This window comes from Narcine bancroftii, chromosome 5 (genome assembly GCF_036971445.1).
Source record: "Narcine bancroftii isolate sNarBan1 chromosome 5, sNarBan1.hap1, whole genome shotgun sequence".
Lineage (NCBI taxonomy): Eukaryota > Metazoa > Chordata > Chondrichthyes > Torpediniformes > Narcinidae > Narcine > Narcine bancroftii.
The window spans coordinates 100,121,810-100,147,512 of NC_091473.1; the positions used below are offsets into that span (position 1 = coordinate 100,121,810).

The 25,703-nt window shown below is 38.7% G+C and overlaps 1 long non-coding RNA gene and 1 pseudogene across 1 annotated transcript; one reads left to right on the top strand and one right to left on the bottom strand.

Moving 5' to 3' along the window:
• Positions 1-6,841: 6,841 nt before the first annotated feature.
• LOC138765563 (U1 spliceosomal RNA) lies at positions 6,842-6,989 on the bottom strand (annotated as a pseudogene).
• Positions 6,990-10,863: 3,874 nt separating this feature from the next.
• Positions 10,864-24,811, top strand: LOC138762760 (uncharacterized). Its single transcript, XR_011357124.1, has 3 exons — positions 10,864-10,948; positions 20,292-20,378; positions 24,540-24,811. It is a non-coding gene; the product is annotated as an uncharacterized lncRNA (long non-coding RNA).
• Positions 24,812-25,703: the final 892 nt, after the last annotated feature.

The window sequence follows — 25,703 nt, forward strand, 5'->3', positions numbered from 1 at the left end:
CCGAGCTGATAAATGTGGTGGAGGCATTAACTCCTCAGATAGTAGAGCACGAAATCAAACATACAGTCTTACTCTTAAGGAAACAAAGCAGTCTCATTTTCTGCAGTGAACCCTGATATAATTCCCTTACAAGATCCAGAAAATAAATTAAAAAATAATGTCTATTGAGAGAGCATAGTTAACATTATAAGACTAGCAAATTAAGTTGTTTTTACCATAATTGGTATCAGCATTTTTCCAAATAACTAGTTCCTTTGGGAATGGACAAACTGTGGCATGAACTCAAATTTACACAGCATTGGTATTATGCATAGACAGATTAAATATTTCAATTCTAAGGTGTCTACTGCTGTCAATTAATGAAATGCATCTACATACTCACAATGTTTGTTGCTTCTAGGAGGTTCTTCTGCATTATCTGTGCACCTCTAATTTTATCCATAGCGTGATGGGTAATGGAACATGTGTCACAATTACCAAATACATTTAGAGTCTAGAAGTAGGCATTGAAATAAATCAAGTCACACAGAAACGGCAAGTGGCATATCATAAATGTTGAAGCAAGTTTTCCCAAAACTTATTCCAAGCCAGTTAAGGATTAATGAACTCTCCTTGAGCTGTTCCACAGGCATATGCAGTGCCAAAGGGAATTTGTTTTTTGATAGAAATAATTGAAGGGAGGTGTCTTGGGGAAGCTATTAAATGGTCCAACTTTGCAGTGCACTCAGCGAAAAGACATTTAGTTACTCTTCAAGTAGTATGTTGTTTGTAATGAACCATAATTACAAGTTTTTCAGTTTTTGTTGAACCCCACCCATTGAATGAATTTTTAAAAAATTGTTTGCAGGTTCTACATGGTCTGTTCAATTTATTTTAGATCATATTGATTACTACTGCTTCTAGGGAAAACCACAAGCTGCAATCAACAAAGTGTATTTAACCTTTTACTTGCAAAGTCACACAATGCTCTGTAAACATCAGATCATTCCAAGGTGCACGCTGACGTTAGTTTCTGTGGTTGCTAGTGTTCAAATCATGGTGGTAAATAATACCAGGAAAAGAAAGACACGTTGGTTACCTTTTGAGTATAACTTCAGCCCCATCTTTGACAACGTAATTTTCTTTTAGTCAGAGTTACAGGCGTTATAGTTGGTATGGACTCATTTCAAAATCTCTGTATTATTCTGCCAAATATTGTATTTGGTTTCAATATATACACACACCTTAATTTAGCTCACATTTTTATTGAATTAGTTATTTGTAAAATCATTGCAAGTATTCAGGAACAGCAGTGGCACAGTTCATCGACCTACTGTCTCACAGTTCCAGCAGCCCAGATGCCAGTCGTTTGGAGGTTGCACATTCTCCTTATGGCCACTTGGGTTTCCTCTGGGTGCTCTGGTTTCCCTCCAAATCCCTAAGACTCGAGATTTGGCAAGTTAATTGGCCACTGTAAATTACCCCTAGTGCATAGCTATGTGATAAAACTGGCAGGAGTTCATGGGAATGTAAAGGAAAATAAAAATGGGATCCATCAGAAGAATATAAAATGTGTTTAATGGTCAGCAAAGAATGTGTGACTCTATGATTCTGTGCACGTTTATTTATGTTGAGAGAAAAAAACTTAATAATTAAGGCAAATATTTCAGTTTTCCCAACCTCCCCTTCCCACTAATCCACCTCAATGATTCAACCCTTGGCTAGCCAATGTCAGACAAATGAATAAGTAAGTCATTAAATACCACAAGGGCTTGAGTTATACTTATTTTGTTTAAATGCAACCAAAATATATTTTTTTTCAATTTCTGGGCACATGTTTATGATTATTTCTTTGAGTTTTAAGGTGCTTTTAATTATTTTTAAAGGATTTTCTTTTTTTAAAATGTACATTTATTTGAACTTGTCTTGGTCAAGGCATTCAAAGACTTTGAAATACCTTTGTACAGTTGGCAAGCTGTGAGGCCATTCAGTGGGCAGGGTTCACAGGATAGACCTGCTCATTGATCATAACGCTGTTCACCTGACGGACACTGGCAGCAGGTCAAGACAGCAAGCTAAGAGTAGGATGATCTGACCTCATGTCACGTTGCCTGCAGGAAACTGAAACAAATCAAAAATAAAAACCGTGCTCCTCTCTGTTTTCTCAGTCATCCTAACAACAACTTCTATGGTCACATTTACCTTTACAAATTACTTCTGCGATCAACTCTAGTCTCTAAAGGAGACAAATAAAGAAATGTTGGAGTCAGGGAGCCAGAAGAGCAACAGTAGAGTGAAATGCATGAGAATATGATTTACTGCAACTGGAATCAAGCTGTATCTTTTTATTTGTCTTTCAGTTTATCTTGCCATTCTACCTGCTGTACCTAGTGCAATACTTAATGCTATCAGATTTTTATATGGTAAATGAGGTATTTATCAGGTAATGGATGGTTTAGGGAGAAAATTTACCCTTAATGAGCTGAAGCTTCTCTCATGTAAGTGTGGGATAATGATGCTTATTTTAAATTAATTTAACATAATCAGCATGGTAACAGGCCCTTCCAGGCCACAAGCCCACGCTGTCCATTTACACCTTATGATGACATTTGATGTGCAATGTGACCCTGTATGTCTTTGGAATGTGGAAAGAAGCCATAATACCCAGGCGTAACCCATGTGGACATGGGGAGAAAGTACAACCTCCTCAAAGACAGAGCCGGATTTTCAATCTGACCTCATTCCCATTGCACAACAAAGGAGATTCACTCACATTTCTGCTATTAGAATTTATGGAAACACTGTAAATGGGAATGGGATCTGACCAAAAATATCAGGTTTCCCTCCAAATTCCTCAAATGAAGAAAACAGAAACTTTATCCCAGTTTTCTACAAATCAAATAATTTTGATTTTTATCATTTGAACAAAGCCAAAAGTATTCCAAATTAATTGTTCAATTAGTTAAGAGTGTTACTCGTTTTTTTGTTGAGTGAATGCATTCACTACCTGGCTTATTATTTCCAGCAGATGACTACCACTGGTGTCCATGGTTTGAGGGCTGAGCAAGGAGAGGAAAGTTAACTACTTGTTCTATTAACTATCCAGAGCTCAACATTGGAAATTTTTCATTCATAGACATTGATTGAAGACAGGATGTTGTGTTGTCTCATGTATGTCAATGATCAATTATCACCTCCCCTACAAAACATTGTAACTTCAGTGAGGATTTTGGAAATGTGTCAATCCAGCATCAAACAGCTCTTTCACAAGAGAAAATAAAATTGGGGAGAAAAAAATAATCTGACAGTGCTTGGAAACGGAAATACACATTAGCAACCAGTAACTTCTCTAAACTTCAACCCTGCAGCTGTGTATACATGGATACCAGGAAGATTTGGCTGTCAAAATATTCCGGTTCACTATGGAATTTTATTTTTGACTTGGGTTGGATTTGGCATCACAGAAGCTCTGAAGAAGAGAAAAGTTGATGCCAGTGACATTTCCATCTGAGAATGATATGTGGGAGTACACTGCTATTCAATCTATCTCCAGAATATTTTGGCTGCATCTGACGTGTTTTTAAAGTGACAGTTTTGATGTGTCATGTTGGAAAGGTCAACAAAAGTGAAAGAAGTGGAATTTGCTTATCAAGTTTCCCAACTGTGCTGTGTATGATTAGTCCCCACCTGTCACACTCGACAAGTGCTTGCTTATTTGCCCACAAGCCTTCCAGCTTGAGCCCTCTATGGACATTCCTTCATCAGAAAGAGCATGTTGTGTGCATCTGATACTGTCTGTTAGTAGCATTTTCAAATCTCTCTAACATGAATCAGCACACTGACAAGTGATTGAAGGAAGATCCCTATTTTGGCACCTGAATAGTTGAATTTGTTTGTTCCACACAGTCTACTTTCCTTTAAAAAGCACCATAAAACCTATATTTCAGAAGAAATGTTTCTATATGAAAGCAATCCTGACCAAATATACAGATTTCTTTTCTGTATTTTTTAACAAAAATAAAAATTAATAAATTAAGACTTTCATTTTCATCTTGATACAGGGCAGAACCTCATGGGTGGATGATAAAGAAATCTAGTCACAGTTGCATTACTTATAAAATAGAGAGACGGCTGATCCTTCAACTTGGGAAATGTACTAGGTCCAAATACCCTGGAAAGGTAGTCTTACAACAGTATGTTCATGATATAGTTGCCAACTACAAGTTATTTTAAATGTTCGGATTACATAATTTAAAGTGATTAAAACCATTCAGAATGTTAAAATTCACTCAACCTTTCCAAAATCATAAAGGCAGGATTGTCCAAGGGCTACAACTTCTGGAACTCACTGAATTTTTCACAGATACACTGGAAACAGACATCCCTCAACACATCTTCAAGAAAGATATCGCGTGGGAGGATTTATTCAGGTAGTAGTAGAAATCTGATGTTTGTGGTGGGCACAGGTTTTTAAAAGATTTTAGCATTTGGTTTATATTTCTCAATTTATTTTGGACCCTGCTCTTGAAAACTACAGTTAATGTTTAATGTTGATTGGGAAGGTCAAATATTGCATCGAATAGGACATTTCTTACACTCCTGGGACATGCTATCTGTGGAAGCTTAGGAATAATGGAAACGTGCGGATGCATATAGCTTGTTCTCTGCAAAGTTATCTTTGTGGATTGTGGAGCTTTCATGTGGAACTTATGAGGTATTAACACGATTGCAATTTTCACCTTGATGAAATGCAGCATACACGCCCTGTGAAAGAAGCACATGTTTCGGCTTCACTGCAATTTGTCAATGCCTTTTCACTAATGCCATAATTTATTTTCACTTCATATTCCCTCAGTGCAAACAAAATAGTTGCCTGGAAATGCCAGAAACACCATAAGGTGACTCATATCATACATTGCCCAGGGGAATGAAATTAAAATATTGATTACTTTCAAAGTGATACAATTTGCAGATATGAAAGTGAGCTTCATGATGTTGTCTGGTGCCATTAAGGCAAACTAAAATCATGGTTATACTTCAAAGAGCTGTCTAAATAGTACTGCAAACCAATGAGTTTAGTCTGGATAGTCTTCAAAATCAGAATCCAAAATAAACTGTGAAATGCTAATACTAAAACTTTTTCAAAAGCTGCATCTCCCCACAAACTCATGAACTCCCACAACCATCCTACCAATTCCTCCCACTCCACTTCCATTCTTCCAGTGTCTCTGCCTCTGGGGCACTTGTTCTGACAACACCAGATTCCATACCACTGCTCCCAACATTTCCTTCAAGTATGGTTTCCGCTTCAATTGAAGCCCTCAGCCTAGTCTGCTTCATTGCCCACACTTCCACACACACTCATGCTCATCCCACCTAGATCAGGGATAGGATTCTCCTTGGCCTCAACCTGGATCTTGAATGTAAAACTTAGATCTCATTCACCACCATCACCAATATGAGCTATCTCTGCGCACACCTTTTGTTCTTAGAGCATTGCAAAGTACAGTTTCCCTTTGGGATGCATTAGTTCACTCTTCCATTCACTCCCCCTTTTTGGAAGCAACCTCTGCATATCCAGGAGATACAGGAGATAGGACTTGTGTTCTTTTGCCTTATCCCTCCCATCCAGGTCCTCAAAATGTTTTTCCAGATGGAACTCTTACTTCCTCCAGCTCAATGCACTGAATTCAGTTCTCAAAATGTGGTCTTCTCTGTATGAGCAAATCAAATATAAACACTTCCATTCAATAATCCCAAGCCTGCAGTGAGCATTTTAATTCTCCAAGCCCCTCCTAGTCCTAATACGAACAAAAAGAAAGAGTGGGTTATCTAAAGTTGGAGAATTTGATACTGGCTTCCAATAGTTCCAATGCCCTCAGATGGAAGATGAGGTGCTGTTCCTTGAGCTTGCCATTCATTCTATTTTAAAAAGGATGGCCAAATTAAACAACATTACAAAACATTTTATACCATTAGCAGCACATTACATTCAGCCAATGTCCCCCACAATCCTCCCCCAGCTCTCTTTGGTTCATGGACTAAACTTTCTGGTCTCGTTCTCAATTCTGATGAAAGGTCTCAGGCTGGAAAAGGTTTATGTTTCCACAAATACCATTTGGCCTGCTGAGTGTTTCCAGCATTTTTGTTTTTAATTCAGAAGCAACAATGGAATGGCTCATCATCTGAAATTGTTAAATTTAATATTGAGTTTGAAGACTGCAATGTATGTACAGGCAGTCTCTGGGTTGAAAACATCTGATTTATGAACAATCCATAGTTATGAACCAACAAGCCAGCCAGAAGGAGAATGACGTCTATTTCTGGTTTGAGTGGAGCTCATTTTCCATTGGCTTCCTGCCCCACTGATCGTCTGGTGGCCGGTGACATGCATCCGCTGTCAGGCTACGCCACACACGGCCTGGGCAAAGCAGCAGGTGGGCAAGAAGGATGAGCAGCCTGGCAGAGGGGACAGAGGGAGAGGGAAAAAGAAGAAGCAGCATGTGCCATTGTACCATCACAGCTCGGCGCAAGGCCTCTATCAGCTTTTCAAAATGGCAGCCAGGCCTTAAAGTGTGATTGTGCCACCATGGATGAAGGGAGGGAGGAAGGAAGGAAGGAGCAAGGAGCGAGTGAAGGAGCCAGGTGTGGATCAGAAGGAGCGAAGATATAGGAGGGTTGTGGGTTTGGGGGGTTCTGCCATCGCCCAGCACTGCGAGAGAGTAGCACACTGCATATCTCAAGTGTGGAAATAGATTCAGATTCAAAATTGAAAGTACCTGTACTGTAGCCATCTCTCCACCATCTTCTCTTGTAAGTGTTAACTTTTTAAAAATTATCTTTTTTTTAATTTTATTTTTAACGCAGTCCTCCACTACCACAAATTTTGCAGTTGAGTATCTGGCATTTAGGGACATCGCAAGCGTCCACACACCTGAAGTACAATGGGATTGCCTCGACCTGAGAGGTTGGCCATCCTGACCACCAATTCCCCCCTGCCAGTTAACTTTTAATCATGATCGTTTGGTGATGTACAAACCTGCCACGGTGAACCAGCCCTGCTTATTCTGCGCAGTCGGTGGAACAGTTGCAGCAGAGATGGTGACGCTCTTCCATCTCTTCTGCTCCATGATGGAAGTTGGTGTGCATGCTTGCATCAGCGTGACACAAGCGGCAGAGCATTCACGCAGTCCGACCACTCCGCTGAAAAGCAAATGCATGAAGTTTAAATAAACATTACTGCTGTTCACAGTCAGTGTTTCCAGTTTGTTCACTCGCTCGCATCCAGCACGCTACATTTGATGACCCCCAACGAGTCTCCATGTTCTGCAGACTCTTGCCAAGTGGATCCTGCAGTGGTCGGCACTGTAGTGGTCAACCTACCCACATTCTGGACCAACCAGCCCCACTCCTGGTTCTGCCAGGCAGAGGTCCAGTTCCAGCTCAAGCAAATCTCCTCAGACTGCACCAGATACTTCTACATTGTCAGTTCCCTCGATCAGGAGACTGCTGCCTGCATCGACGAACACATGCAGGTGCCATCAGAGGAGGATAAATACCTGGCCTTACAAAACCTCCTCATAGCCATGGTCTCTCGTGCTGCAAAAGGTCCTGACCCTGTATCTGGCCATACACCATTTCCACTATTTCCTCGAGCGCAGAGACCTAACAGTCTTAACCGACCACAAATGGCTAATGTTTGTCTTCACCAAAGTCTCAGACCCCTGGTTGGCTCAGCAGCAGAGACACCTATCGTACATCTCCAAATTCACCATCGATGTACACCACCTCTCGGGCAAGGGCAACTTTGTCGCAGATGCCCTCTCCAGGTTGGCCATCTGTCCCTTGTCGCAGGGTGTCGACTACTACGAGTTGGCCTGTGCACAGGAGACGGACCTGGACACAGCCTGTTACCACATAGCACTGACCAGTCTCCAGCTGGTAGACATGCTCCTCAATGACGGCAAGACCATTATCCTCTGCAACGTCTCCACTGACATTCCTCGGCTGATGTTCCCAGCAAAATGGCACAAGGAGGTGTTACACCAAATACATGGCTTGTCTCACCGCTCCACCTACACCACAGTCCACACAGTCTTAACCAGATTCATCTGGCATGGCCTATGCAAATGTGTCAGAGTGAACACGGGCATGCCCCGACTGCCAACTGGCAAAAAGCCAGACCCACACCCGCCCACCAGTGCAGGACTTCAAGTTCACCACGCGCCATTTCCAACATGTCCAAGTGGACATCATTGGGCTCCTTCCCATCTCTAGGGGCAGAGGTGCCTCCTCACTATGGTCAACAAGCACACCAGATGGCTTGAGGTAGTTCCTCTCCCCGACAAAGCCGCAGTCATGTGCCAGGGCATTCCTCTCCTCCTGAATCTCCCGTTTTGGCATTCCTTCACACATCATCACAGACCAGGGGGCCCAATTCACATCATCCCTGTGGTCTGACCTTGCAAAATGCCTGGGCACTGACTTACACCACACCACCACATATCACCACCAATCCAATGGTATAGTTGAGAGGTTCCACTGTCACCTCAAGACTTCCTTCATGGCATGCCTAGATGGCCCCAACTGGGTGGATGAGCTTCCCTGGGTCCTCCTCAACATCCACATGGCACCTAAAGAGGACCTGCAGGCCTCCACCTGCAGAACTGCTCTACGGAGACATCCTCACAGTGTTGGGTCAGATCCTATCCCACTCCACACAACAGCCCCAGGACCCTGGTGGGGACCTGCAATGTCTCTGCCAAAAACTGGGTACCCTGGCTCTACCAGCCCTGACCAGACACTGCAAGCCCCCACCCGTGTGCCCTCAGATTTAATGACTTGTGTTTTTGTGTTTGTGCCACAGGGCACCACTCCCTACGAGGGACCCTACAAGGTGCTCCATCGCACCACCTCCACTTTCACTTTGCAGGTCGGCAACAGAGAGAAGATCTTCATGGTGGACGGCCTGGAACCAACACATATGGACCAGATGCAGTTGGTCCCTGTGCAGTGGCCACCATGCAGAGGCAGGCCTCTCACATGCCAAGGGAGGGGGGTGGGTATGTGGCAATGCACAGTTCTGCTGCGATGAACCAGCCCCGCTTATTCTGTGGGGTCGGTGGGGCAGTCGTGGCAGAGATGACGACGCTCTTCCATTTCTTCTGCTTCACGGTGGAAGTTGACATGCATGCATGCATCAGCGTGACACAAGTGGCAGAGCGTGCACGCGGTCCGACCACACCGCTGAAAAGCAAGCATGCGAAGTTTACATAAACATTCCTGCTGCGACTTCAACACTCACAGTCTGTATCTCCAGTCCGTTCACTCGCTCGCGTCCAGTACACTACAGTCTTATGACTTTATGCAGTTACTTTTATTATTGCGTACAGTACTGTATTATTATTATGTATTATATTATTATGCTTAAGATGTTTTAGTACATTGGGAAATGTTTTATATACATATAAAGGGAAAATATGTACTATATATACTATATACTTAGATAAACATTTGACTAACTGATGCTAAAATAAGGACCGTATGTATCTGCTTCCGACTGACATACAAATTCGAATTAAAGACAGTCTTATGCAATGGAACTCATTTTTAACACAGAGACTGCCTGCAATCAGAGAGCAATGTGGTATTCTCAACCTTCTGTGGTGATTTTTTGGAACATAGTAAGGGGTCAAAGATAGAGTGGTCAGAGTGCAAACAGGATTCAGAATTAAAGTGCCAGGCAATTTGAAGCTCACTGAGGTGTTCTCCAAAACATTGGTTTGGTTTCTTCATTGGAAAGAATGAGAATCGAGTGCACTTTATTACATTGGAAAGAACATAAATAAATTACTGCTTCATTTGAAAAGAGTAATTGAAGCCCCAGAGAGCAGGTATGGAGGAAATAAAAGGTTTGGTCCTGTGGCATCTACTCGCAGCCCCCTAAGGATGCCTCACAAAATGAAGGATGAACGCTACGATCCAGTAGGTTGCACGAGGCCGCAGGGCTGCCCGCCATTTGGCCACAACTAAAGGAGCCTAACTGGCCTATCAAGGAAAATGGATCGCAAATGCACCAATCAGCACTGAGGGGGCTTTGCCCACAACCCTCATCTTGAGAATAAAAGGAGGGATGTGAGCCCAATAAAGCTCAGTGTTAACTGGGTTTGCGTTGTTCTTTTTGGGAACAGCATGTTCTTTCTGAGCTAACCTACCTGCAGCTATAAACTCTCCTGTGCTATCGGCTCCACAGAGCCACAGCTTGTAGCAGCCAGCTGTAGTGCTGTATTTCCAACGATTGTGCAGAAAGGTGCACCGAGAAAGGGAGTGAGTATAGGTGGTGGTTCAGATTCCATTGTCAAAAGCCAATGAAATATGCATTTAAATGGGACTAACTTTGGGAAGAGGGAGGAAAAGGAAAGATATAATGTTGGTCAAAATTGAACACTTTTGCAAAATACCTAACCAAGCATTTTTTTTTCTTTTCTGCAAGGCCCAATGATAGATTCTATGCTCCAAGATTACGTACTTGACCAGCCTCCATTGTGTAGTCTATTGAAGCATTAATTGGGTACCTGAAAGTGAAGGTCTGCATAAATCAGGACCTTGAAAGGGTGAAGAGAAAATCTGACAGAATGAAGAGAGAAAAAAATAAATTATGGTGAACTTGCAGTCTATAATAGATCCATATTATTGGCATTTTCTCAGTTGTCTCTCATCAGGATTTCCATGTAGTCGGCTACCAGCAAACATCAGGATTCAATCTCAAAACTAGTGCTCCAGTTGGGGAGCTGACATGGGAACAATAATCAGCAGTTGGACACATGGTGCTTCAAAGTGAATGATCATACAGTTCTGAAATGTGCCTGCTTTTCTTTATTTCATAGATCATCCCATTGACAATTGGCAATTAAATGAATCCACTCAACTGAATTAAAATGACTACTTCATGATGTTGAATCAGCAGGAGGTAAGAATATTCCCTTTAAGGCATATTTTGAATTGTGGTTAGAGGCTTTTGTTATATTATTTATTGCATTCCAGTGCATTGTTCTATTTACATGAAGTACTCTTAAATGTATAGCTTAAATTGGAAAAGTATTCGCTACAACTAGATCCATCAAATAAAAGGAATTGCATTAATTAGTTCCAATTTTTAGGTGCTAATCAGGCCAAGATTAATTTTTCCCTGAGGTCAATTGTGATAATAATTACTTGCAGATGAGAATGCAACCATTGTGAAATTCGACAGGCCACTTACTTGCGCAATCTATTTTAGTTCATTTAGCCTTTTCCTTGCATCAAGCTTGCGCATACTCGAACCATCATTCATGTCCATTTCCAGTCTTCATCAAATAAATTGGAATCAAAAGTACAACTTATGATTATTATTGATTAAGTACAGCAGAATGAAGATCATATTGCTCTGATCTGTTACTTTTCCCCTCTGCTGACATTAAGAGAACTAATAAAGGCTGCTTCAGAATGGCCTGAATTCTGGTCAAAGACCTTCCAAAGTCACAGAAAGTGCCACCACTGCGGGGCCGTGGTAAGATGGCATAGAAGAAAGACGTGCAGTTCCACCTTTCCCCAGCTAGATTTTTAAATGCCTGATTTTAAAAATTACAAAAGTGGTTAAAAATAGTATTTACAGCCTTTTGAATAAAGGTAACTTAATATGGCTACTAATGTGAAGAAATCAAAAGCTCAACTTCAGAAAAAACTACCTTATAAAAGTGTAGAAGAACTGAGGCCTATCTGCACAGCTGAATCCACGGAGTTGTCGTTGGGAACCTCCAAACCTCAAAGAACTCCTGCCCGGTTGAGTATGACGTCGGCGATGACCCTGCATCCGCAAGATGGCACTGGCCTATTGGTGAGTTCGGCCGTTGCCGATTCGCATGCCCGTGAAGCTGGGCGCGTGGGTGGCCCGACCGATAGAGGACTCCACAAGTCCACGATACTGCCTGGTGGGCTGGGGACGTGCAGGGTAGTGATGGGGGACGCACCTGTGTGTTCAACGGTCTTGCCGGGCATGTGCAGTGCCTCGCGGGTGCGTGAGCTTCTGGAGAAAGTGTGGGCTGTGGGGGAGCCAGAACGGTGGCAACCCAACAATGTCGACGTGCTGTTGTCGGGTATCCAGACCTGCAGCCGCACAGGAAGAGGACCCACTGTATCTGAGGAAGAAAAGAAACCTGCTTTGTTGGAATTTACCCAGGAGGAGGAGTCTGAAGTTAGAGAAGGTAGGCCTCAAAAGATGGTTATGGAACCTGGACTGGATTCTGTGTTCACTGTTTTGGAAGGGATTGCTTATCAAATGGAGAATATGTCAAAACAAATGTCAACTCAAATGAAACAAGGATTTATGGAGGTGAAAACTAAAATGAGTACTTTGTGTGAGGAAATGACAACTATGAAGCAACAGATGACTGTAGTTAAAAGTGATGTTAACAGATGTTTAAAATCTGTTGATATTGTACAAGATAATTTTTTAAAAATTGAAACAGCTTTTTCTGAGTGTTGAAATCAAGTGGAACGTAATAGGGAAAAAAATTGAAAAAGTGGAGGACTCTTTTGTAGATTGGGGGATTCAAAAAAGGGATTTACTGAAGAAGATTGATTCATTGGAAAATCAAAGTCGGAGGAATAACATGAAAATAGTTGGTCTTCCAGAGGATATCGAAGGCTCTGAACCAATAAAATTCTTCAAGAACAGGATTCCTGAAGTAATGGACAAGGAGTTTTTTCCAGAAGGTTTGGAAATGGATCGAGCTCACAGGGTGTTGAGGAAGAAGCCACTTCCAGGACAAACACCGAGAGCGGTTTTGATTCGTTGTTTGAAATATCAAGATAGAGAAATTATTTTACGAATGGTGGTGCAGAAGGCACGGCAAAGTCAATCTTCGTTGATGGTTCAAAATAATAGTTTTTTTTTATGATGATCTGAGCCAGAAGGTTATGAGAAGACGTCAGAAATTTAATTTGGCTAAATAAGTATTATGGCGGAAGGGTTATAAGTTTGCCTTTTGTTATCCTGCGGTGTTGAAAGTTTTCAATCCCAATTTTTTTGAAAATGATCATGATGCTTTGATTTTTGCTAATTCATTGCCAGAATTGTGAAGAAATGGTAGGTCTTCTTCATCGTCTCCTAAGAGGAAGGTAAATGGAAACGGGAATGTGAATGGGAAGAATGGTAAGAATGGAAAGAATGGAAAGAAAGAAGAGTTGAAACACAGTCTTCTTGACATTGAGGACCCGGAACAATCATTGGGTCTGAAATCATTGGGCTGAATGTATCTATTATATTTGATTGTGTATATTTCAATAGTGTATATAAGTCCGGCTGGGGGGTGGGGGGTGGCGGACAGCACTGAAAGCTTTGATAGTCATCTGGGTTTACCACACTCAAATTTTTAGGGTGTTACTACCTTTGGGTGTTTTTTTTTGGGGGGGATGATTTTTTTTGAGGGGGAAAATATATTTTTAATTTTTTTTCTCCCTTTTTTACTTTTGTGTTTATTAGAGGGGGGTTGTGATTTTGAAGATTTATAAGGAGGGCATTATTTTATAGTGTGTAAATATATTAATAGTTAGTAAGAATGTCTACTTTGAATTTTGCAACTTTTAATTTTCAGGGATTAAATAATCCAATTAAGCAAAAGTGGGTATTAGCTAATATTACAAAAATGAAAATTGATATTGTCTTTTTGCAAGAAACACATCTGACTGAAAAAGAACATTTGAAATTGAGGAGAGATTGGATTGGTCATGTGCTTTTTTCTTCTTTTAGTTCTAAGGTGAGAGGGGTAGCAATTTTGTTTCATAAGAATTTGCCATTTGAATTTGAATCATTAGAGGGAAATGCTGGGAGAGTTTTACGGGTGAACTGTAAAATTTTTGCTGAATCTTGGACTTTACTTAATCTTTATGCATATAATGTAGATGATGAATGATTTATTTCAAAAGCTTTTTTATTGTTAACTCAAGATAATGGAAATATTTTAGTTGGGGGAGATTTTAATTGTGTTTTGGACCCTTTATTGAATAGAAATCCAAAAAGTATAAGGAAATCAAAGATGGTGACACAAATTGCTGTTGAAGAAAGATTTAAATTTGATTGACATTTGGAGAAGGGTCAATCCTACAGAGAAAAATTTTTCTTTTTACTCTTCATGACATGATTTGTTTTCTAGAATAGATTTTTTTCTTGGTATCAGTACATTTACAGGGTAGAAAGACTGGATCGTTACATGGATAGGAGGGGACTAGAGGGGTATGGACCGGGTGCTCGTCAGTGGGACTAGGAGGGTGGGGATTTGCTACGGCATGGACTAGTAGGGCCGAACTGGCCTGTTCTGTGCTGTAAGTGGTTATATGGTTATAATATTTCAAGCTAAATATAAAAGTAGGGTTATATCAGACCATTTGTTAATATTTTTTTCTTGTGAAAATTCGGAAGTAGTACATTTGTCTTATAGATCGAGGTTTAATGTGATGTTATTGAAAAAAAAACAGAGTTTGTTACCTTTGTTAAAGAACAGATTTCTTTATTTTTGACTGAGAATGTTAATTCTGTGGATAGTCATTTTGTATTATGGGATGCCTTGAAATCTTATTTGAGAGGGCAGATTATCAGTTATTTTATGAAAGTTAAGAAACAATATATGGCAGAAAGTTTAATGTTGGAGAAGCAGGTTGCTGAGTTAGAGAAAGACTTTCAGATGGATGTGACAGAAGACAAGAAGGCCGCATCAGCGAAGTTGAAATTACGTTACAATACATTACAAACTTATCAATTTGAGCATTTAATTAATCGATCTAAACAATATTATTATGAACTGGGAGAGAGAGATCATAAGATACTTGCATGGCAATTGAAAACTGAACAGGTATCGTGGACTATTAATGCTGTCAAAAAGAATTCAATAATTACCTATAAACCTCAGGAAATTAATGATCAGTTTTATTCATTTTATCAAAAATTATATACTTCTGAAGGGAAGTAGGATAATGGTTCTATTGAATCTTACTTATCCAAATTAACATTACCGGTATTAGGAGAGGAAGATGTTCAGGAATTGGAATCTCCTTTTACAAATTTTGAAATTAAGGAAGCCATACAGGGATTGCCAAATGGAAAGTCCTCAGGGGATGACGGATTTTCTGTGGAATTTTATAAATTTTTTAATGACGATTTATCTACTGTATTTGGAGATGTGTTACAAGTTACTGAAGATCAGGTGTTGCCAGAATATTGTTTGAGTGCTTTAATTACTATTATTCCAAAAGAAAGATAGAGATCCATTAAAAATATCTTCAGATAGGCCTATTTCCCTATTAAATGTAGATTATAAAATTATAGCAAAAGTGTTAGCTAATAGACTTGCTAAGTATCTACCTAAGTTGATACATGCTGACCAAACAGGTTTTATTAAGAATAGGAGTGCATCAGATAATATTCTTCGATTGATTACATTGGTCAATGCATATCGACAACACTCAACCATCCTATGGTGGTTTCATTAGATGCAGAAAAGGCCTTTGATAGGGTTGAATGGGATTTTCTTATTTAAGGTGTAAGAAAAGTTTAAATTTGGCCCTTTTTTATTGGTTGGGTTAAAGCTTTATATGCAATCCTGATTGCTAGGGTAGTGACAAATTTTCAGGTTTCTTTACCATTTAAGTTGACTCATTCAACTCGTCAGGGCTTCCCATTGTCACCAGCCTTGTTTGCATTGGCTATTGAACTGTTGGCTCAGACTATTAGGCAGAATGATGAGATTAGAGGGCTGAAGGTTATGAATGAAGAATATAAGATTAATTTCTTTGCAGATGATGTTTTGATATATTTGACAGAACTGGAACAGTTGATGAAGCAGTTGCAAGACTGATGAAATTTGGAGAATTATCTGGATACAGAGTTAATTGGGATAAGAGTGAAATTTTACCAGTTGGAGTAGGTGATTATTTTGAATTTAAAAATATTATAAAATTAAAGTGGACAGATAACATTAAATATTTGGGTGTGATTGTAGATGCTAATTAACACTCATTGTATCAGTCAAATTATGTTCCTGTATTAAAAAAGGATAAAAGCGGATTTGATTAAATGAAAAGATCTTCCATTAACTTTGATTAGTTGGGTCAATTGTATTGAAATGAATATTTTCCCCCAAATTCAATATTTATTTCAGTCAATACCATGTTCACATTCAACGGGTTTTTTCAGGATTTGAATAGAGCAGTGCAGGAGTTTTTATGGAAAGGTAAATTAGCTCGAGTGGCATTGCATAAACTTAGATGGTAACTTCAGTTACCACATTTTCAAAATTATTATGAAACAGCTCAGTTGAAATTTATTAGTAGATTGATGGACTTGGATCAACCTCTTAGCTGGGCTAGAGTGGAAATGGCTTGTATTTCTGAAGTTCAGGTACATCAATTTACATTTTGTTGGAATTTAAATCTGTTGCGGGAATGTAATATGCTGGTATCGAAACATTTGTTAAGGATCTGGACTAAAAGAAATATGGTCTTAGGATCAAAAGGTAAATTATCAATTTTAACTCCATTATATAATAATCAGCTTATTCCTTTTTCAATGTTTAATAATCATTTAAAGGGTTGGGATTCTAAGGGTATAAAGACAATACAAGACTGTTTTGAAGAAGGACAGTTTCTTTCTTTTAATCGATTGAGGGAACGATTTGATATATCTGTAAATTCTTTGTGTATTATCAACTCAGAGCGTTGGTAAAATATAATTATGGTAGAAAGATGAGTTTACCTATATTGACGAGATTTGAATCTTTGATTTCTTCTATACCAAAGAAGGGTTACGTTTTGGTTATGTATCAGTTGTTATAGGATAATATGGATAAACCAGACTGGGAAAAATCTAAACTTAAATAGGAAAGAGATTTAGCGTTTATTTTCCCTGAAGATGATTGGGCAGATATGTATCATGATAGTGTAACTAAATTGACTAATGTAAGATATAGAATGGTTAATTATAATTTTTGCATCAATTATATCTGACTCCGGAGAAATTGAAAATATATGGATTTAGTAATTTGGATTCTTGTTTTAGATGTGGCTTATGTACTGAAACTTTTTTACATGCTGTTTGGCCTTGTATTAAAGTACAACCATTTTGGGAAGGAATTAAGGTAGTTTTGGAAAAAATATATAAAATTAAATTACCATTAGATCCATTGATTTTTTTGTTGTTGTGTGATATGGTTTCTTTGAGGGGACTGGGGTTAGATAAATTTCAAATTGCTTTTGTACGTTTAGTGTTATCAGTAGCACGTAAATGTGTAGCTAGTACTTGGAAGGATAATATAGAGATTAATATAGCACATTGGCATAATGAATTGAAAGCTTGTATTGTTATGGAAAAAATTACTTATAATTTACATTATAATTTTTTTTGCTGATAAATGGTCTCCTTACTTGGAGTATTTGCATTTAGATATATTTTGAATTGTTACTAATACTTATAATATTTTTAAATATCTTTGGCTCCCCCTAAGGGAGCTGGCTGATGGGGTGGGGTTTTTATGTTTCTATGGTCTTTGTTTTTTTTTCATTTTGTTATTTTTCTATTATATTTCTGTAAAATTAATTTCTGATCGTCATTTGATTGTATGTTATGTTTTTGTTATTATCTTTTAAATAAAGTTTGAACAAAAAGAAAATGCCACAACTGACAATGAATGCTTTCTCCAGTTTTCAGCTCTTCAGATACTCACAATGTATGTAATATACTCATTGTTTTCTTTCCTTTGAAAAACAGACATTTTCCTGTTCAGATCTATTGAAGAAGCGTGGTCAATTTTAACAGTTATGGAAATAACATTTTTTTAAAAAAACATGAAGTGTTAAGAGCTGCTGAGAGAAAATAGTTAATATTTACCAAACAGAAAGTAAGTCAAAGGGAAGAAGCCTTAGCAGTGGAGAAAATCTGAGATAAATACCATAATGTATTTGCATAGAGAAAGAAGCAAATATGGAGTCAACATACGGTAATGTTTTTGTCATGGCTCCAATTAAATTGACAAGGTTGAAAATAGGATGAGATCGAAGTACACACCAGGGCCATACTTTTTTTTGCAATATCTGACATAACTCTTCCTTGAAATTGACACAGCAAAGTTGGACAAAGCAGCCCAGTAGCCATTGACTAAACTGATGAGGGAGATGAGGTTTGCCTTGGAACACTAGAAAGAGGGAGGCCTTAGAAGAAGTCAAAATGTATTGGGCTGTGAGGGGAGTGGTTGAAACATGTGATATTTGAGAACTTTATAAAGATATCAGCTTTTTTTTGCAGTAAATAGAAGTTGCCATCTTTTTAAATAATTCACAGCATACGGTGGAGATGCAGGGTATTTTGTGATATTTTTTAAAAAGTAAAAGGAACAGCAAAATGTTTTTCACTTCTTCCAAAGGTTTATTATTTTTGCTAAATGCATGTAGTAGATTCTAATTAGCCATGTTTGTCACATTAAGGCTTGAATTATTTAAAAAAATATAAGCATGTTTCTGGGTTTATCGCATTGGATTTACTTTTATTACCATAGTCATATTTTGTTTGCAAAACTTTACTCCAGTTGTTGAGATTTCTAATTGATTATACCAAGAAATTTTCCCTCCTTTTGATAGTTGGAGCGCCATTACCCTTTTCTTCTTCTAAATTAACTGATAATTCTGTTGTTAAACATACATTGAGGATTTGGTTTCAATTTAGAAAACATTTTGGATGCCATAGATTTTTATTAATCAGTCCTCTTTTAGCTAATTCCTTTTTTACCTTTGTACTAGATTTTGGTTTTTGCCAATGGTCAGAGTTTGGTATCCAATCTTTCCAAGATCTCTTTATTGTCAAAAATTTGGCCTCTTTTGAACAATTACCTTCTAAATTCAAAATAACTAAACATAATTGTTTTAGCTATTTACAGATTAGGAGCTTTTTAAATTCCTGGGTATTAAAATCCCTTCAAGATTTGGAATTAAAGATGTAGAAAAGATTTATTATCTTAAACTGAATACTAAAAAGCTGTTATCAGTTCTTTTGGAGTTATTATTGATGTCTAGTGGTAATTCCCTGGACAAGACTAAGAAACAATGGGAGGAAGGTTTTCAACAAGAATTTTTTGAAGAATTCATCTGACATTCATTAATACAATTTAAAGCTTTTTCCAAAGTTCCATTGGCTAAATTTTATTCTAATTTCTCATCAAAATGTGATAGATGCAAGACTGAAGAAGATTCATTATTTCATTGTTTTGATCATGTTCCTCACTTTCCAATTATTGGGAAATTATTCTGTACCTTTTGTTTAGTTCCTAATGTTAATTTGGTTCCAAATCCATTTCTTGCCATATTTGGAATAAGTAAGTCAGCTGATTTAAATTTGTCTGGACTAATCCCATGCCTTTGCTCTCCTTACTGCTAGAAGAGCTATACTTATGAGATGGAAGAATGGTGTCCCTCCTGCATATACTCAATGGTTATCTGATGTAATGGCATGCTTGACTCGGCGGGGGGGCGGGGGGGGGGAATTTGTCTAATGCAATGAACCTTAATTTTCTAAATTTATAGGGTCCTTTCCTTAATTATTTTCAGAATTTATAAGACTATTGGATCCCATTTTATGGTTTGGTTGTCTTTTCTTTCATGGATTAATGGAACATATATATTTATTCATAACTTCACAAGGGAAGGGTTAGATTATTAAAATAGTTTTTGTTTTATATACAATTAGTTTTTTCTCTTTTATGGGTTGTTTACAGGTATTCTTTTACTTTGTTAGATATATATTCTTGTTATTACTGATGTATGAATATATAGATAGGTAGATAGATATATCTCAATAAAAAATATTGGAAAGAGATTTTTAACAAATTTTTGGTTTGAGTCCATTTCATAGAGGGACCTGTTGTTTGGTTATTCTTATTTTGCTGAAAAGTCAAGGTAGACCTGCAAATCCGTGTAGCTAAGGAAATTATGACATATTTGTAATTTCTGAATACATTTTAACAGTTGGAATAAAGAATTGAAATGATCAAAAGTGTGTAAGATTTTAAAACGTCAGCTTCACTATTAGTTGGATTTTCACTTTGTGGCTTATTTCCTTGAAAGTTTCTATATAGACTTGACATGATACATTTTTGGATGAGCTATTAATGAAGTACAATTCAAGTACCCTGTTCAAATAAATCCTTCTCCCCAGAATTTTTTCTTTACCACCTAAATGTTAACATTGTGAATGCTAAACCCATTTCAGAACTTGGCGTTGTTATGTTTGACAGATGCTGGTGGATAAACAAACATGAATTCCTGGAGATTGTCTGCAATTAAAGTGGATAATAAGACCTCTTAACGTGATGAACAATGCGGTAAAAATTAATCAATCATCCTCTCTCAGTCGAATAAGACCAGAAACAAATCATCTGGCCATTTACCATGTAAAGTATTGTTGTTAATAATCTGATTAACCATACTGACAACAGGAACCCAACTTCAAAGTAATTTGTCAAACTGCTGCACTTTGTGAAGCTTGTCAGCAATCTCATAACATGATATATAAATGCCTTTCTTTCACCTCTACTGTTAGTATTCTTATAAAAATGTAATTCACTTCCAGATAACAGATCTCTGGAATGTCATCCAACTTTTCACGAGTAAACCTAGAAATGAAACACATCAGCAGATGAAATAAGAACCTACATTGCACTCTTTACCTTTTTTCAATTGCCTTTTATTAATCTCTCTTTCACAGACCTGACAATGGATCTGAAGGGTCTTCAATATGAAACGTTAATCCTGCTTCTTTTTCCTGACCTATTTAATATTCCAAACATTTACTGCTTTTATTTCAAACTTACCACGTCTACACCTTTCTTTTAATTTTCTTTCCTCTTTTCAGATAGAATATGGTAAAATCCTCACTTCTAATCATTGATCAGCTCTCAGTGCATGGGGAGATTGAAAATCTGAGGTCATTGTAATATCATCCACTCAAAATATATCAGTTCTCATAACAAGTATCAGGAATTGAATTTGAATCACTTCTGGTTACTATAGGTCAGTGTAAGATCACACAATGCATTTACAGGAGAGCTGTTCAATAATATGATTCATCTCAGCTCAATTTATGCTTACGTTCTTACAAACTTATTGACTACAAATGAGAAATGGGTAAGAAAGCTAAAGGTTGACAAAAATTTCTACCAGTAATGTTTTTGGTTGGAGACAAAATCACAATCAATCAGATTATCACCTAAATTCTAGAAACACTTGCTGTCTAGGTTCCTTTACAAAATTGATCATTGGGGTCTCAGAATGCTGCCCTCACCTACAGAACTGTACCACAGTTGGAACTAGATAAGTGAAAGAGGAAACATTTATTGATGGGGTGGAATAGAACATGTTGGGATGAATGAAGTGTTTCTCCTCTGGCAGGGATTTGCAGATACTGTAGATCCAAACATTGGACTTGATTTCCATGTCAAGTGAACCAAAACAGACCTAAATGACTCAATAACAGTCTGTAATATCTTTTGGTATCCTTGATACACTATCAATAATAACAAAAGACTAGAGTTGTAGGATGAGAGGCTTTCAATAACATAAGACTTGGACCATACTCCTGTTCTGGCCTGATCCCAGGACTTAAGGTGTTACAAGCCCAGAGGACCCAAAAACCCAGCAGCAATAGATATTCACCAAGACAAATGGTTACTTTATTAAAAGTTGCTTTTAATTATCTTTAAACATGAAAACAGGGTCAAACTTTAACTTATACTATTAACTTAACTAACCTAACTTAACCCCCTTCTAATTCTAAGCGCACGTGTATGTAATTTGTGTGTAAGTTCAGAAAAGTTCTTTGGTTCACAGTCTAATCTCTCTTTTCATTCCTCCAAGTTCACTGGTTGTAGGCAATTCTTATACTGTGCACAGAATTTAACATTTATGAAGTTCACTAGGCTTTAGTGTTTGAAAGGTAAATGGTTACCGCTCAGGAAGGTTCTTGTTGGTTTTCAGAGAGAGATTTGTTGTTCCTGGACACATTGATCCCTTTTAATCAGCCACTTCAGTGTCTTGCTGAAGAAACTTGCCCCATCAGGGTTTTCCAGATCATAACCTCTTTCTTTCAAGTCACCACAGAGTTTCTTTTTGTTTCTCTTATTTCAAGTGAATCATTAGGTAGCCAGTCCTCTCCTCTTGTATAGATCACAAGGTCTTTGGCCAGGCTGAAATAAGCACTCACAGCCAGTCTTCAAAATGGGGTTTTCCACAAGCTTTCCAGCTTGTCCTGTTCCAGTCCCAGCTACTGCTGACTGTGGAACTGCAGAACTGAATTCTCTCTCTCTCTCTCTCTCTCTCTTTCTCTCTCTGAAAAGCCTGTTTGACTCTCTCTGCTTTCAAAATCACACGACCCTCTTAGAACAGCAACGTCCACTCATACAGACCGAACCTAATCCTCTGCGTTCTTTCATTTGTTGCTTTTCAAAATAACAATCCATTAGTGAAGTACCTTGGGCATTCCCCAAAGCTTTTGCAAAGGTATTCAGAGTTGGCCTGTCTAGCAAGAGCAGAGCTCCAGTATTTTAAATGAGAACTGTTTTGAAGTGTTCGTATGTGACCTCTACTTAAAAAAACCTGCCATACTTTATTTTCCAAAATCATATCTATATACAATATAAAGCACAACATATTCTGTCACAATACTGAGAGAAGGATTTAGTTTAACTGCCTTATGAGGGGATTCCAGGGGATGGAGTTGCCAAGGGAAGGCAGGCCAGCCATACATATGAACCAAACATATATACTGTGCCAGCAACCAAATAAATGTATGCAGTGGTGTATCACCACAAGACTGGACTCACCAAGTGGTAGAGTGTGATCTTGCTGAGATGCCTTAACATTTATGTAAAATTAACTGTCAGGTTTTGTGCACAAGTGCTAGAAAAACTCAACAGGTCACACAGCCTCAAAAGGATATGCAATGTTTTGCATCTGAGCTCTTCATCAAGGTATGAATTTCAATGATTTTGTATCAGATTAGAAGTGGTGCAGAACACATGACTGCATTAATTTTGGTGGAGATTGTGTGGTTAAGGGTGAAAAAATACTTGTTTTTTGCTTGTTTTTGGTTTTTTTTTGCATTTTTGACTGATTTTACTTTTTATTTTTAGAAATTATTGATAATAAAATTATGAATTATTACTTTTTTATTTCCTTTGATGTATTTTGCAAATGTTCAAAATATTGAAAAGTTTTGACACTTTGTCAACAAAGTTCAATGCGGAGTTTTATCATTTGCTAAGGTTTGTTAAAGATTTTTCAAAGGAGGTGGGCTTCCCCAGTGCAATTTCTGAGAGCCTCGCCAACACTTATAAACATAACAACATAAGAAATAGGAGCAGGAGTAGGCCATCCAGCGTGTCAAGATTGACCATCACTCAATGTGATCATGGCTCATCTCCACCTACCTGCCTTTTCCCCATATCCCTTAATTCCCTTACTATGTAAAAATCTATCCAACATTGTCTTAAATAGATCTAATGAGGTAGCTGCCACTGCTTCAATGAGCAGCAAACTTTATAAATTCACCACCCTCTGAAAAAAGCAGTTCCTCCTCATCTCTGTCATAAATCTACTACCATGAATTTTGAGCAAATGATCCCTAGTTCTGGTTTCCCTTACGAATGGAAACAACTTACCTCTCTATTTATCGATGTCTTTCAATATTTTGTTTGTTTCTATAAGATTCCCTTTCATTCTTCTAAATTCCAGAGAGTATAGTCCCAGACAACTCAATCTCTCTTCATAGGCTAACCCCTTCATCTCTGGAATCAACCAGGTGAACCTCCTATGCACCACCTCCAAAGCCAGTGCTCCTCAAGAAAGGAGACCAGAATACATGCAGTACTCCAGACATGGCCTCACCAGAATCTTATACATAGCCTGCCTCCAGCAATTAAGGCCAACATTCCACTTGCCATCTTGATAGCCTGCTGCATCTGCAAACCAACGCTTTACAATTCATGCACAAGCACTCCCAACTGTATGGCAGCATGCTCCAATCACTTGCCATTTAAATAACATTCTGATCTTCCATTTTCCTTCCAGTGTGGATAATCTCACATTTGCCACATTGTACTCTATCTGGCTTTGCCCATGTACTTAACCTATTTATAACTCTCTGCAGACTCTTCCTATCTTCTGCACAATTTGCATTCCACTAATTTAGTGTTATCAGCAAACTATATCCTGTCCCCTCTTCCAGATCATTTATGTATATCATGATCAATTGCAGGCCCAGCACCGACCCCTGCAACACATCACTCTTCACCAATTGCCACACAGTGGGCTGCTGTCTGACAGGTATATGCGGTGCATAAAGCCCTTCCCCTCCCCACAGTTGAGATGACGGGTGAAAATATGTCCTCATACTGTAAAACAAGGACAGCCATCCTTCTCTGACAGTCCATTGATACTTCACATGACACTGGCACTGAGCCCAACTGATCTGAGCTTGTCTTTTGCAGAAATTACATCAGCATTGGGGGACACAGCTGATTGGCTGCAGCTGACCAAGGGAAACTCTGAATGCTCAGCAACATCCATGTCCTCAAATGCTACACAGGAGTAGACATCAGCCAGCTTGCATTGTGCCTCAACAGGACCAACCTGTCAGAAGTATTGATGAGCTTCAATGGGACCCACCTGTTCCCCCACAATGGAGTTACAATTTTTTCGACCAAAACATCTCTGGGAGCTGAGCAGGACTCTTGTCATGTTAGTGCTGCCTGAGGAAACAATGGTGTGTTTGAGCAATTTTTCCCCAGATGAGATATTCACAGCCAGACTTGAGGCAGATACCTGAGTAACACCTAACTCTATTGATCTTGTCAGGAATATCTTTACCTTTCCAGGGGCTCAGACCAGGGAGCATAGAAAGGAAATGTTCGGTTTCAGGATCTCTGGTTGGGCAGGGGCCAGATGCTGTCTTTCAATAGGGCTCTCATAGGTTGGACTGATGCAGGATGTGTTTGATAACATTGGTCCCTAGTATCAATTCATCATGTGGTCCCAGAACAACTAATGTAGGGACAAATATCTTACAGCCATATAATTCCATCTCCACATCAAATGCACTCTTTGGCTTAACACAAAGTCCACCACATCTAACAAAGACAACATTCACATCAATCTGCGTTTGGTCAGTTTATCACCCCAGCCTTTCTCAGTATCATCTCAGCTGTGGCACTGATGCTACAGGCCATTGAGCCATGATCAAACATTCTGCCCATTTTCACTGTCCCACCCATTACCACAGGTGTGTAGAAAAGACTCTCACTACTACCGACTTTGTGTATATTCTGATAAACAAAAACTTCAGTCATTACATGAGTCTTTCACAGATGTGTAAACTCTCTCAGCATCAGATGTTGTCAGTTTGGGAGTCTGGTGTGACCTACCTATACAGCCTCCCTCCAAATACAGGTCAACTAGTTTCCGTCAAACTGGGATTGGGTGGAGTTATTAGCAAGGAATTCAATCTGGTGTGGCCTGGGCTGAGGCAGGCAAAACACAATCATTCAGACATGTAGTGTGAAAGGATGGTGTGGCTTGGGTCATTACAGACCTTACAAACAGCTTCTCTAGATCATCTGTCACGAGAGGTACACTGGAACCTCCCACCTCAAATC